The following is an 11,270-nucleotide window of genomic DNA, read 5'->3' as shown; positions in this document are numbered from 1 at the left end:
AATCTCTTTGATCTGTCTTACCAGAGTGCATGACCTCACCTACCCTGCATTATTTTAGGTGTAACAGCTAGTCTACAGTACATACTAATATGGTTCTTCCAATACCACAAGCTCTTAACTTGTACACCAGCCTCTCATGGCATCTTGTCGAATGGAACATAGAAGGGTACAGCACAGCAACAGACCCATGATGTTGTGCCAAACTAATTAAACTAGTAATTAAATGCCTACCTAAACTAATTCCCTCTGCCAACACAAGGCCATATCCCTCCATTCTCTGCACATTCATGTGCCTATGTAAGAGCCTCTTAAATGCCTCTATCGTATCTGCTTCCACCACCACCCCTGGCAGTGCATTCCAGGCACCCACCACTCTCTGTAAAAAACTTGCCCCGCGCATGTCCTTTGAATTTACCCCCCTCTCATGTTAAATGCACGCTCTCTAGTATTAGCCATTTCGACTCTGGGAAAAAGATACTGGCTGTCTACTCTGTCAGTGGCTCTCATAATCTTACAAACTTCTATCAGATCTCCCCTCAGCCTCCGCCTCTCCAGAGAAAACAACCCAAGTTTGTTCAACCACTCCTTAAAGCACATGCTCAAAACTTTCAAAATTCCTTTTGAAAATGTAAACACACCACATCAACAGGTTTACCTCTGTTGACAATGCTTGTAACACCCTCAAACAACTCAAGCAAGTTTGTCAAACATGACTTTACCTTTCAGGAAACCATGTTGACTTGGTTTGATTATATACTGTTTTCTTAACTGATTAGCTATTTCTCCCATGATTACTAATTGTTGCATTTTGCCAACAATAGATGTTAAATTAACTCACTATCATTTTCCACCCTTTGATTCCCTCCCTTCTTGAATGAGGGAGTCACATTTGCTGTTTTCAATCCACTGATACCCTCGGAAATTCAGTTAGTTTTGTAAAACTTCAAACAATGGGTCCACTATCTCTGCAGCCACTTTTTTTAAATCCTTGGGTGCACACCATCAGATCCTGGTGACTTGTCTGCCTTTAGTTCGGTGAGATTTTCTAATACCTTGCCCTTCGTGACAGGAGTCTTACAAGTTCTTCCATGTTATTTGAAACTAGCCCATCTAATATCCACAGGATATTTGCAGTGATTTCCATGGTGAATATTGATTCAAAACATTGGTTTAATGCCTTTTCCTTGTTTCCTGTTATTAATTTCCCAGCCTCATTTCCAGAGGTCTCATACTAACCTTAGCCACCCTCTTCCCATTTATATATCCATAGGAACTTTTCGTGTTTGTTTTGATATAGCGCACAGATTTTCTCCATGATTTATTGATTGGCAGTGTAAACTTTGACAATATAACCATTTTTCCTCCTATCGTTTCTCTCTCCAACACCTTCCCCAGTAATTTCAGGTCAATGAATGTGTCGTGCGACCAGTATAAATAGACTTGAAGATTCAATAAGTCTAGTACAGAGCACCAATGCAGTCTTCAATACCAAGTCATCATTCTTCACTATGAATTGGGCAGGTTTACCCCACTGTCCTAGTTTCAGTTGTGTTTTCAAGGTTTACCCCACTGTCCTAGTTTCAGTTGTGTTTTCAAGGTGAGGCCTTGCAAAATTAGGGTTTCAGAGTGTCAGAGGTAGCAGAGTCCAATAACATTATGATTACTTAGATAACTCCAGATGTTCTATTAAGGTGCTCCTTTACAACTGAAGTATTCCAATACCGTTACTTAGAGTTATAGAGAGAAGCAGTACAGAAACAGGCTCTTCAGCCCACAAAAGCACTGCTGACCATCAACCATGCACTTACAATGATCCTAAATCAATCCCATTTTTTAGTTCTCCCCACCTTCTGGTCAGCTCCCCGAGGTTCTACCACTCAGCTGCCCAATAAGGGCAACTTACAGTGACCGATTCACAGTAGAGTAGCAGTTAGCGTAATGCTATTATAGCGCCAGCAACCCAGGTTCAATTCCGGCCGCTGTCTGTAAGGAGTTTGTACCTTCTTCCTGTGTCTGCATGGGCTTCCTCCAGGTGCTCCGGTGTCCTCCCACACTCCAAAGGCATACAGGTTAGGAAGTTGTGGGCATGGAAGCACGGCGACACTTACGGGCTGCCTCCAGAACACTTTTCGCAAAAGATGCATTTCACTGTGTGTTTCGATGTACATGTGACTAATAAAGATACATTATCTTATAAACTTACATGTCTTTGCGATGTGGGAGGAAACCCAAACACATGGAGGACACTCACACAGTCAAAGAGAGAACATGAAAACTCCATACAGACAGCACCCGAGGTCAGGATTGAACCCAGGTCTTTGGTACAGTGAGGCAGCTACAGCACTGAGCTGCCGCAATACATATTATGCATGTTTAAGTTCCCTGACATGGAAATATTTGAAGAAAATGCCTAAGTGATTCCGGATGCAGACAGTAAAATGAACAGTAAAGGATGTTCACTCCTTGTGTCTGTACTTCATGTTTATCGTGTCCTTGCTTTGGACACGTTTATGTTCAGCCAGACCTCAGATAGATTACTGTTTGCTTGTAATATTGGGGAATTTATCAGATCGTTTCCAAAGCAACAACAGTTTAGTGACGACCAATGAATAACTTAAAAGGAGGTGAGAAGTGAACAATTTTCTGTGATGCCAGGAACATCCGCAGTGGGAATTCTGTCCTGAATACTGATAGATACCTTTGATCTGACACCTGGTAAAGAATTTGGTGTGTAGTCAGATAACCCTGCAATCAGAACAATCTCAAAACACTATCAGACTCCCCAAGGCCTTGCTCATGATAAGTCAAAGGATCTTTTGCTTAATAACCTTTAGGGTACTTACACCAGGGCTACCAATTTACAATTCAGTTTGTCAAATTCCATTTCACTTGCATGGAGTTTGGATGCCCTTCCAATGTTTAATAAATCAAATTTCACAATTCTGATGGAGACACAAGAGACCGCAGATGCTGCAATCTGGAGCAACAAACAATCTGCTGGAGGAACTCAGAGGGTTGAGCAGCATCTACAGGGAGGAAAGGAATCGTCAAGAATTTCAGGTCGAAACTCTGCATCCTGATGCAGGGTTTCAACCCAAACCGTTGATAATTCCTTTCCTCCCACCGCTGCTGCTCGACCCACTGAGTTCCTCCAGCAGATTGTTTGTTGCTTCACAATTCTGATGATTATTCAGTGAATAGAGGCAGGTGAATGATAGACGGAGGCAGAGAGACAATACAAAGGCAGATGGAACCATGTGGGGGGAGGGGAGGGTGACAGTGGGGACAACTAGGACTATGACAAATAGGAACACAAAGGCTACCAGTGCTGGAATCTGATAAGTAAGGAAGGTGATAATAGGAACCATTAGGGGAGGAGTGAAGGGTAGATGGAAACGGATGGGGGAGTAGGGGAGCTGGTGAGTGAAGTGTGTGGGTAGTCGGTGGATGAGACCAGGAGGTGGAGGGGGATGAAAATGGATGATGGGGGGGTTGGAGGTGGGGACGGGAAAGGGAACAGAAATAAGAAGCTATCTTCCCTCTCCACCCTTATTACTTATGTAGGGTTTCAACCAGGATCATCTGCAATTCCTTGCGCCCCACAGAGTTGCTGCTCGACCTGTTGAGTTCTTCCAGCAGATTGTTTGTTTGTCCACTACCATGCTCTTTCCCTGTGGATCTGCAGAGTTTTACATTGAAATCTCCTTTGAAAGTTACTTTAGAATCTGCTTCCACCACTTTCCCATCTCACTTGACATTAAAATCTTACAGTAATTGAAAATATTCTGCATTCTGTTATTGTTTTCCCTTGCACTACCTCAATGCACTGTTGCAATGAAATGAACTGTGTGGATGACATGCAAAACATGTACCTCTGTATATGTGACAATAATAAATCAATTTACCAATTTAAACCAATTTACCAAAAACTTGAAATCAAAACAGAAAATACTGGGGTACAGAAAGTACATCGAGTGGTTCACACATGATACATAGTCCTGCCATCTAACTATGTATTGCAAAAGTTTCTCCAAACGATATGGAAGAGCAAAATGCTTTCAGATAGTAAACAAACATTGTAATGATGAGGTGCATTTAATAAAAGGCTGATCCTCCGCTCCAGTTCTATTGTGATCTTACCTCCTGCTCTGTCACTGGACTCATCATATGACATAAGATATTCAGATAAGATAAGATATTTATTTATTAGTCACATGTTCATCGAAACACACAGTGAAATGCATCTTTTTCCGTTACTGAGAATGTGCTGTGGGCAGCCCGCAAGTGTCGCCACTCTTCCAGCGCCAACATAGCATGCTCCTAACCTGTATGTCTTTTGGAATGTGGGAGGAAACCAGAGCACCCAGAGGAAACCCACGTAGACACACGGGGAGAACATACAAACTCCTTACAGACAGCGGCAGGAATTGAACCCGGGTCGCTGGCGCAGTAATAGCATTACGCTAACCGCTACACTAAAGGATTTGCGTGCACTTCACATCCAGCCCCTCAAGCTTTATCGCAAGAAGGGTTGGAATATGAATGGCAACCTATTCATTGGAATGAACCTGCTGACTCTGTAGTAGAAAGGCAAGTACATGTAAGTGTTTAAATTATTTAACTTTATCTTAATGTTTTAAATTATTTGTTAGTGCTTTACAGTGATTTTAATTACTTTTTAACATTTTTTTCTTTTTTTAATTATGGAATTTGATTTAAACTATTTTTAAATGGACCTGAATCACAGAGACAGGTAAAGACAGTTTAAAAGCTTTTGAGAACAGGAAATTGTGAAAGGCCATCAGGAATTCTGGGATCCACTGCCTAAGGCCTCAATCACCCCTCTTCTTGGTCAGGAAAGTCAGTTCACCTACATATGGGAAAGGTAAGTGTGGACAGCGGTTATTCAAGCAGTTGCAAAATTCAAAAAACTGCAGATGCTGGACATCTGAAATAAAAACAGAAAATATTAAAAACATTCAGAAAATCAGGCAGTATCTAAGGTAGGAAAAACAGAATTACATTTCTCATCAGATCTCATTCCCATAGCAAACTTGGCTTCACCTTATCGGAGATATTCCCTTTGTTCTATCTATCCCTCCCCCCATCCTCATAACTTATTTTCTCTCTGTCCCAGTTCTGACAAAGGGTCTTTGATCTGACTTTCTTCCTCCTTCCACAGATGTTGCCTGGCATGCTGAGTGTTTCCAACCTTTTCTGTTTGGTCTGGGTAATGGGCCAGATCTAGGATAATCCGGCCCATAATACTCTCAGTGAACGTGGAATGTGAAGAATGAGTTGGAGAGGGAGGATTTGTCATCAAGACTGTAGTAACTAAATAAGTAGAAATTAATGTGTCATTAAATGTTCCTTGATATGCTTTGTAAATTGTATTGCTGTGAAGTCCATAAAGACTCCATTTTAAAAATTGCACACTAACTCATTTTTAGAATGATCTAAACCATCAATTTATATAAAACACAATTGTCTTTGAATATTCATGTATATTCATGTTCTTAGCTGTATGTTAGTCTGCTTTATAAAATATTGCTGCAGCTGCAATAACAGCAAGTATCATGTCCTTTGGCTAAGACACACTGATGTTATGTACAGGTGAGGATGGGTTTGTTATGGAGAGTTGTATAGAACAACATTCACTGCCAGTTATTTCCTGAGGTGACAATTTTTACACATTCATTTCCATGCCAATCTTAATCTTCATGTAGAATTAAGAGTGTTCAAAGTAATTTTAAATTTTATTACCAAGCACAAAATAAATGATAGTAAATCAGTTATCACTTGTGGAAGGTAATTGAAATTGATCAGGACTGATATCAGCAGTTTCACATGGCGCAAAAATATAGGTGAAATTTTAACTTAAGCAAAGTGTGAATCAAATTCCAAGCACCTAATCCTTTTCTGTGCTTATTTTGAAAGTTTTACTGAAATTAATTATAGGTCGTGGAGAGATACAACACAGAAACAGGTCCTTCAGTTAACCACTCATTTATTCTAATCCTACATTAAGCCCATTTGATATTCTCCCCACATTCACATCAATCTCACCCACATTCTGCCACTCATCTATATACCAGGGGGAATTTATAGTAGCCAATTAACCAACCAACCATGGGATGTGGGAGGAAACTGGAGTACCTGGAGAGTACAGGGAGAATGTGCAAACTCCACACAGACAACATCCAAAGTCAGGCATAAACCTGGGTCTCTGGCGCTGTGAGGTAGCCACTCTACCGCCTGTGATACTGTACTGCTCAAAGTACAAAGAGAAGTCCAATAATTGACGGTCTTTGCAGCAGTGCAGTGGGAAATCTTCACCAAAAAGGCATAAGCAGTTCAAGAAGGTGGCTCACTAGCTTCTCCTTAGTCTGGCCTTTCCTGCAATGCCCATGTCCTTTGTAAGAATAAAACAATCTACAAAAAGCCCCATGTGTATACCAATGTTTATCAGTTAATTTGATTCAATGCTAGATCACCAGCTATATACATTTTGCTCAAGCAACTTTCCTAGCTAGTAAGATTGGAAAATTGATTTAGATGACTCCTAAGTAAGCACTCTTGATGTTCTACCCTTTCTGGTCATAGAGTTTTGCAAACTTGCAGTCTATTTTGAGATCAAAATAACACATACGTTAGGCTATTGTTTATTGACTACAGCTCTGCCTTCAGTACAATAATTCCAAGTAAGCTTGTCACCAGACTCCGAGACCTAGGACTCAACACCCCTCTGTAACTGGATCCTTGACTTTCTAACAAACAGACCGCAATCAGTGAGGATAGGCAGCAATACCTCCCACACAATTATTCTCAACACTGGTGTCCCACAAGGCTGCATCCTCAGCCCTCTACTCTACTCCCTATACACTCATGACTGTGTGGCCAGATTCTGCTCTAACTCCATCTACAAGTTTGCAGATGATACCACCATTGTAGGCTGTATATCAAACAGCAATGAGTCAGAGTACAGGAAGGAGATAGAGAGCTTAGTGGAATGGTGTCATGACAACAACCTTTCCCTCAATGTCAACAAAACAAAAGAGCTGGTCATTGACTTCAGGAAAGGGGGCGGTGTACATGCACCTGTCTACATCAATGGTGCTGAGGTCAAGAGGGTTGAGAGCTTCAAGTTCCTGGGAGTGAACATCACCAACAGCCTGTCCTGGTCAAATCACGTAGATGCCATGGCCAAGAAAGTTCACCGGCGCCTCTGCTTCCTCAGGAGGCTCAAGAAATTTGGATTGTCCTCTTTGACTCTCACCAACTTTTATTGATGCACCATTGAAAGCATCCTATCTGGATGTATCACGGCTTGGTACAACAACTGCTCCACCCAGGACTGCAAGAAGCTGCAGAGAGTTGTGGACACAGCCCAGCGCATCACGGACACCAGCCTCCCCTCCTTGGACTCTGTCTTCACCTCTCGTTGTCTTGGTGTAGCAGCCAGCATAATCAAAGACCCCACCCACCTGGGACATTCTCCCTTCTCTCCTTTTCCATCGGGTAGAAGATACAGGAGCCTGAGGGCAAGTACCATCAGATTTAAGGACAGTTTCTACCCCACTGTGATAAGACTATTGAATGGTTCCCTTATACAATATGATGGACTATGACCTCATGATCTATCTTGTTGTGACCTTGCACCTTATTGCACTGCACTTTCTCTGTAGCTGTGACACTTTACTCTGTACTGTTATTGTTTTTACCTGTACTACTTCAATGCACTCTGTACTAACTCAGTGTAACTGCACTGTGTAATGAATTGACCTGTATGATCGGTTTGTAAAACAAGCTTTTCACTGTACCTTGGTACGTGACAATAATAAACCAATACCAATACCAATAATCATTATTCAGCTTCGTGGGGGAATGGCATGCCTTACAAGCATGATTGAGTTTTTTGAGAACATGATGAAAATGATTGATGAGGGCAGTGCAGTGGATGCTGTATATGTGGACTTCAGGAAAGCATTCGACAAGGTCCCTCCTGGTTGGCTGATCCAGAAGATTAAGGCACATGGGGTCCACGGTGACCTAGCAGGATCCTCTGACTGGAGGACTGTGGCCAGTGGTGTTCAGTCAGGATCAATGCTGGATCCTCTGTTAGTTGTGATATGTATAAATGAGCTGCTACACAAAAATGTAGTAAGTTTGCAGATAATAGCAAAATTGGCAGGGTAGTAGATAGTGAGGAAGGTTGTCAAAGGATACAGCAGGATATTGATCAGTTGGAAATGTGGGTGGAGAAATGGCAGGTGGAGTTAAATCCAGACAAGTGTGAGGTGTTCCATGTTGGGAGATTAAATGTAAATGTATATTGTAAATAGCAATGTCCTTAGGACCATTGATTGCCGAGGGATTTTGGGATAAAAATCCATAGCTCTCTGAAAGTGGTTATGTTGAACTATGATGTTGCCTGGAATGGAGGGCTGTAGTTATAAGGAGAGATTGGATAGGCTGGGTTTGTTCTCACTGGAATAAAGGAGGTTGAGGGGTCAACTTATAAAGGTTTATAAAATTATGACGAGCATTGATAGGATAGATCGTCAGAATCTTTCCTTCAATGTCAACAAAACAAAAGAGCTGGTCATTGACTTCAGGAAGTGGGGCAGAGTACATGCCCCTGTCTGTATCAATGGTGCTGAGATGGAGGTGGTTGAGAGCTTCAAGTTCCTAGGTGTAAATATCACCAACAATTTGTCCTGGTCCATCCAGTCATGTGGATGCTATGGACAAGAACACCAATGCCTCTACTTCCTCAGAAGGCTAAGGAAATTCGGCCTGTCCCCAATGATTCCCACAATTTTTGCAGATTCACCATAGAAAGCATCCTAACTGGATGCATCACAGTTTGGTATGACAACTATTCTGTCCAAGACCACCAGAAATTGCAGAGAGTTGTGAATGCAGCCTAGTCCATCACACAAACTAGCCTCCCCTCCAGTAACTCTGTCTACACTTCCCGCTGCCTCGGGAAAGCAGCCACATAATCGAGGACTCCTTCCACTCCAGTCATTCTCTCTTCTATCCCTTCCCATCGGTCAGGAAGATACAAAAGTTTAAGAACACATACCACCAGGCTCAAGGACAGCTTCTATCCCGCTGTTATCAGACTATTGAATGGACCTCTTATATGATAAAGATGAACTCTTGCTCTTTCAATCTACATCGTCATGACCCTTGCACTTTATTTGTCTACCTGCACTGCACTTTCTCTGCAATTGTAACACTATATTCTGCATTCTGTTTTTCCTTTTTGTCCTCGCTAAATGTACTTATGCATGGAATGATCTCTCTGGGAGGCACGCAAACAAAAGCTTTTCATTGTATCTCAGTAAATGTGACAATAATAAACCAATTACCAATTAAATCGCTCAGGATTAAGATGAGGGGGAGAAATTTAAAGGGGACCTAAGGGGTAAGTTTTTCACACAGAGGGTGGTGATTATCTGGAACAAGCTGCCAGAGGTGGAGGAGGCAGAAACAATTTCAATGTTCAAAAGGCATTTGAACAAGTACTCAGATAGGAAGGACATATTGGGATATGGGCCTAATGCAGGCAATAGGATCAGTGTAGATAGGCATCACGGTCAGCATGGACGAGATGGTCTGGAAGGGACTGTTTCTGTGCTGCACATTTTGATGATTCTATGATCTTCTTAACTACATGATGTACATATTCTGCCACCTTTGACGAGATGCTCTGTAGGCATTCAGGTCAAGATTCACTGCTCCTCTACATTTCTGTAACCTACCATTTCATATGTGAATGTGCATTCCTTTAGTTGATAGTTCATTCTATAGTCTATAACTTAGGCTAAATATATTCGTGTACAGATGCTTAACATAGAATTTATATAAAATTATTTTGCTGTTTTACTAATTGGGCCAACATTAAAATTGTGGACAAAGTAATTCAATATTAATGAATTAAGTGCTCATTTGTTAATACTGCATGGAATCATTTTTGGGCTTTCAACTTTACATAATCTGTTAACAGAACCTAAATAGGTTCACCACTTCAAGGTTTTATCTCCTTGTTTTTGAAATAATTTATTGCTGTATTTATAATGAATAAAAGAACAGAATAACTATGTCTGGTGCATTATGTCTTTAACTCATCACATTTGTCGTCACTACATCCACAGAACTCCCTGAGTAGGCATTTCAGGAATACAAGCATTGGAATAAGAATGTCAGGGAAGATCGCACAGACAGCTCAAAAAGAAGCTGGGGAAGAGATTAAAATAATCATTTGAAAGTGGATGCAATGACAAGACCACAACACGACAGCTTTGAGAATGCAACCAGTAAGGATTGATTGACGGGGGGAGATAGCCAGTATAAGTGGTGAGCGGAAGGGGTAGAGCAAGAGCTGACTAGCAATAGCTCTTTTCACCTGGATGTACCTATCGCTTGCCAGTTCTTTCTCCACCCCTTCCCCTCACCTCTTTACATCCTGGAATTCTCTCCCAACAGCACTGTGGGAGTACCTTCACCAGAAGGACTGCAACAGTTCAAGTAGGTGGCTCACCACCACCTTCTCAGGGACAATTAGGGATGGGAAATAAATGCTGACCTTGTCAGTAACACCCAGATCCTGAAAATGAATGTAACTCAGTCGGTAGAGCATCAGACTTCTAATCTGAGGGTCCAGGGTTCAAGTCCCTGTTCAGGCGTTGACTTTCTACGGCAGGCACAGTTAGCATAATGCTATTACAGCACCAGCATCCCAGGTTCAATTCACGCTGCTGTCTGTAAGGAGTTTGTACGTTCTCCCCATGTGTCAGCATGGGTTTCCTCCGGGTGCTCTGGTTTCCTCCCACATTCCAAAGACGTACAGGTTAGGAGCTGTGAGCATGCTATATTGGCACTGGAAGAGTGGCAACACTTGCGGGCTGCCCCCAGAACATTCTTAATATTGCAAAAAGACGCATTTCACTGTGTGTTTCGATGTACATGTGACTAATAAATATCTTATCAAAACAAATAAAGTTCTTAAACCTTGCAATTCTTTCACAATTCTCTCCACCTCTTTATTTTAATATTTGAAAGCATGACATGAATATGAGTAAGCTCAGTATCAGACAGATGAGCCACTTAATTTTTTAAGGATATTGAATTTCTGGAAATGAAGAAAGAGTTCATCGAATTAATCTGGGACAGTTTGACAAAGAGACATGGGCGGGAGGAGGAGGTGATTTACTTTTAAATAGACAATGCAAGAAAAATAATTTATTTTCTTATTAATAAAG

General features: G+C 41.5%; 1 non-coding gene across 1 annotated transcript; it reads left to right on the top strand.

Moving 5' to 3' along the window:
• The first annotated feature begins 10,613 nt into the window (after positions 1-10,613).
• trnar-ucu (transfer RNA arginine (anticodon UCU)) lies at positions 10,614-10,694 on the top strand. Its single transcript has one exon. It is a non-coding gene; the product is annotated as a tRNA-Arg (tRNA).
• The last annotated feature ends 576 nt before the right edge of the window (positions 10,695-11,270 follow it).

Source organism: Pristis pectinata, chromosome 11, assembly GCF_009764475.1.
Source record: "Pristis pectinata isolate sPriPec2 chromosome 11, sPriPec2.1.pri, whole genome shotgun sequence".
Lineage (NCBI taxonomy): Eukaryota > Metazoa > Chordata > Chondrichthyes > Rhinopristiformes > Pristidae > Pristis > Pristis pectinata.
This window is presented reverse-complemented; position numbering and strand designations above follow the sequence as displayed.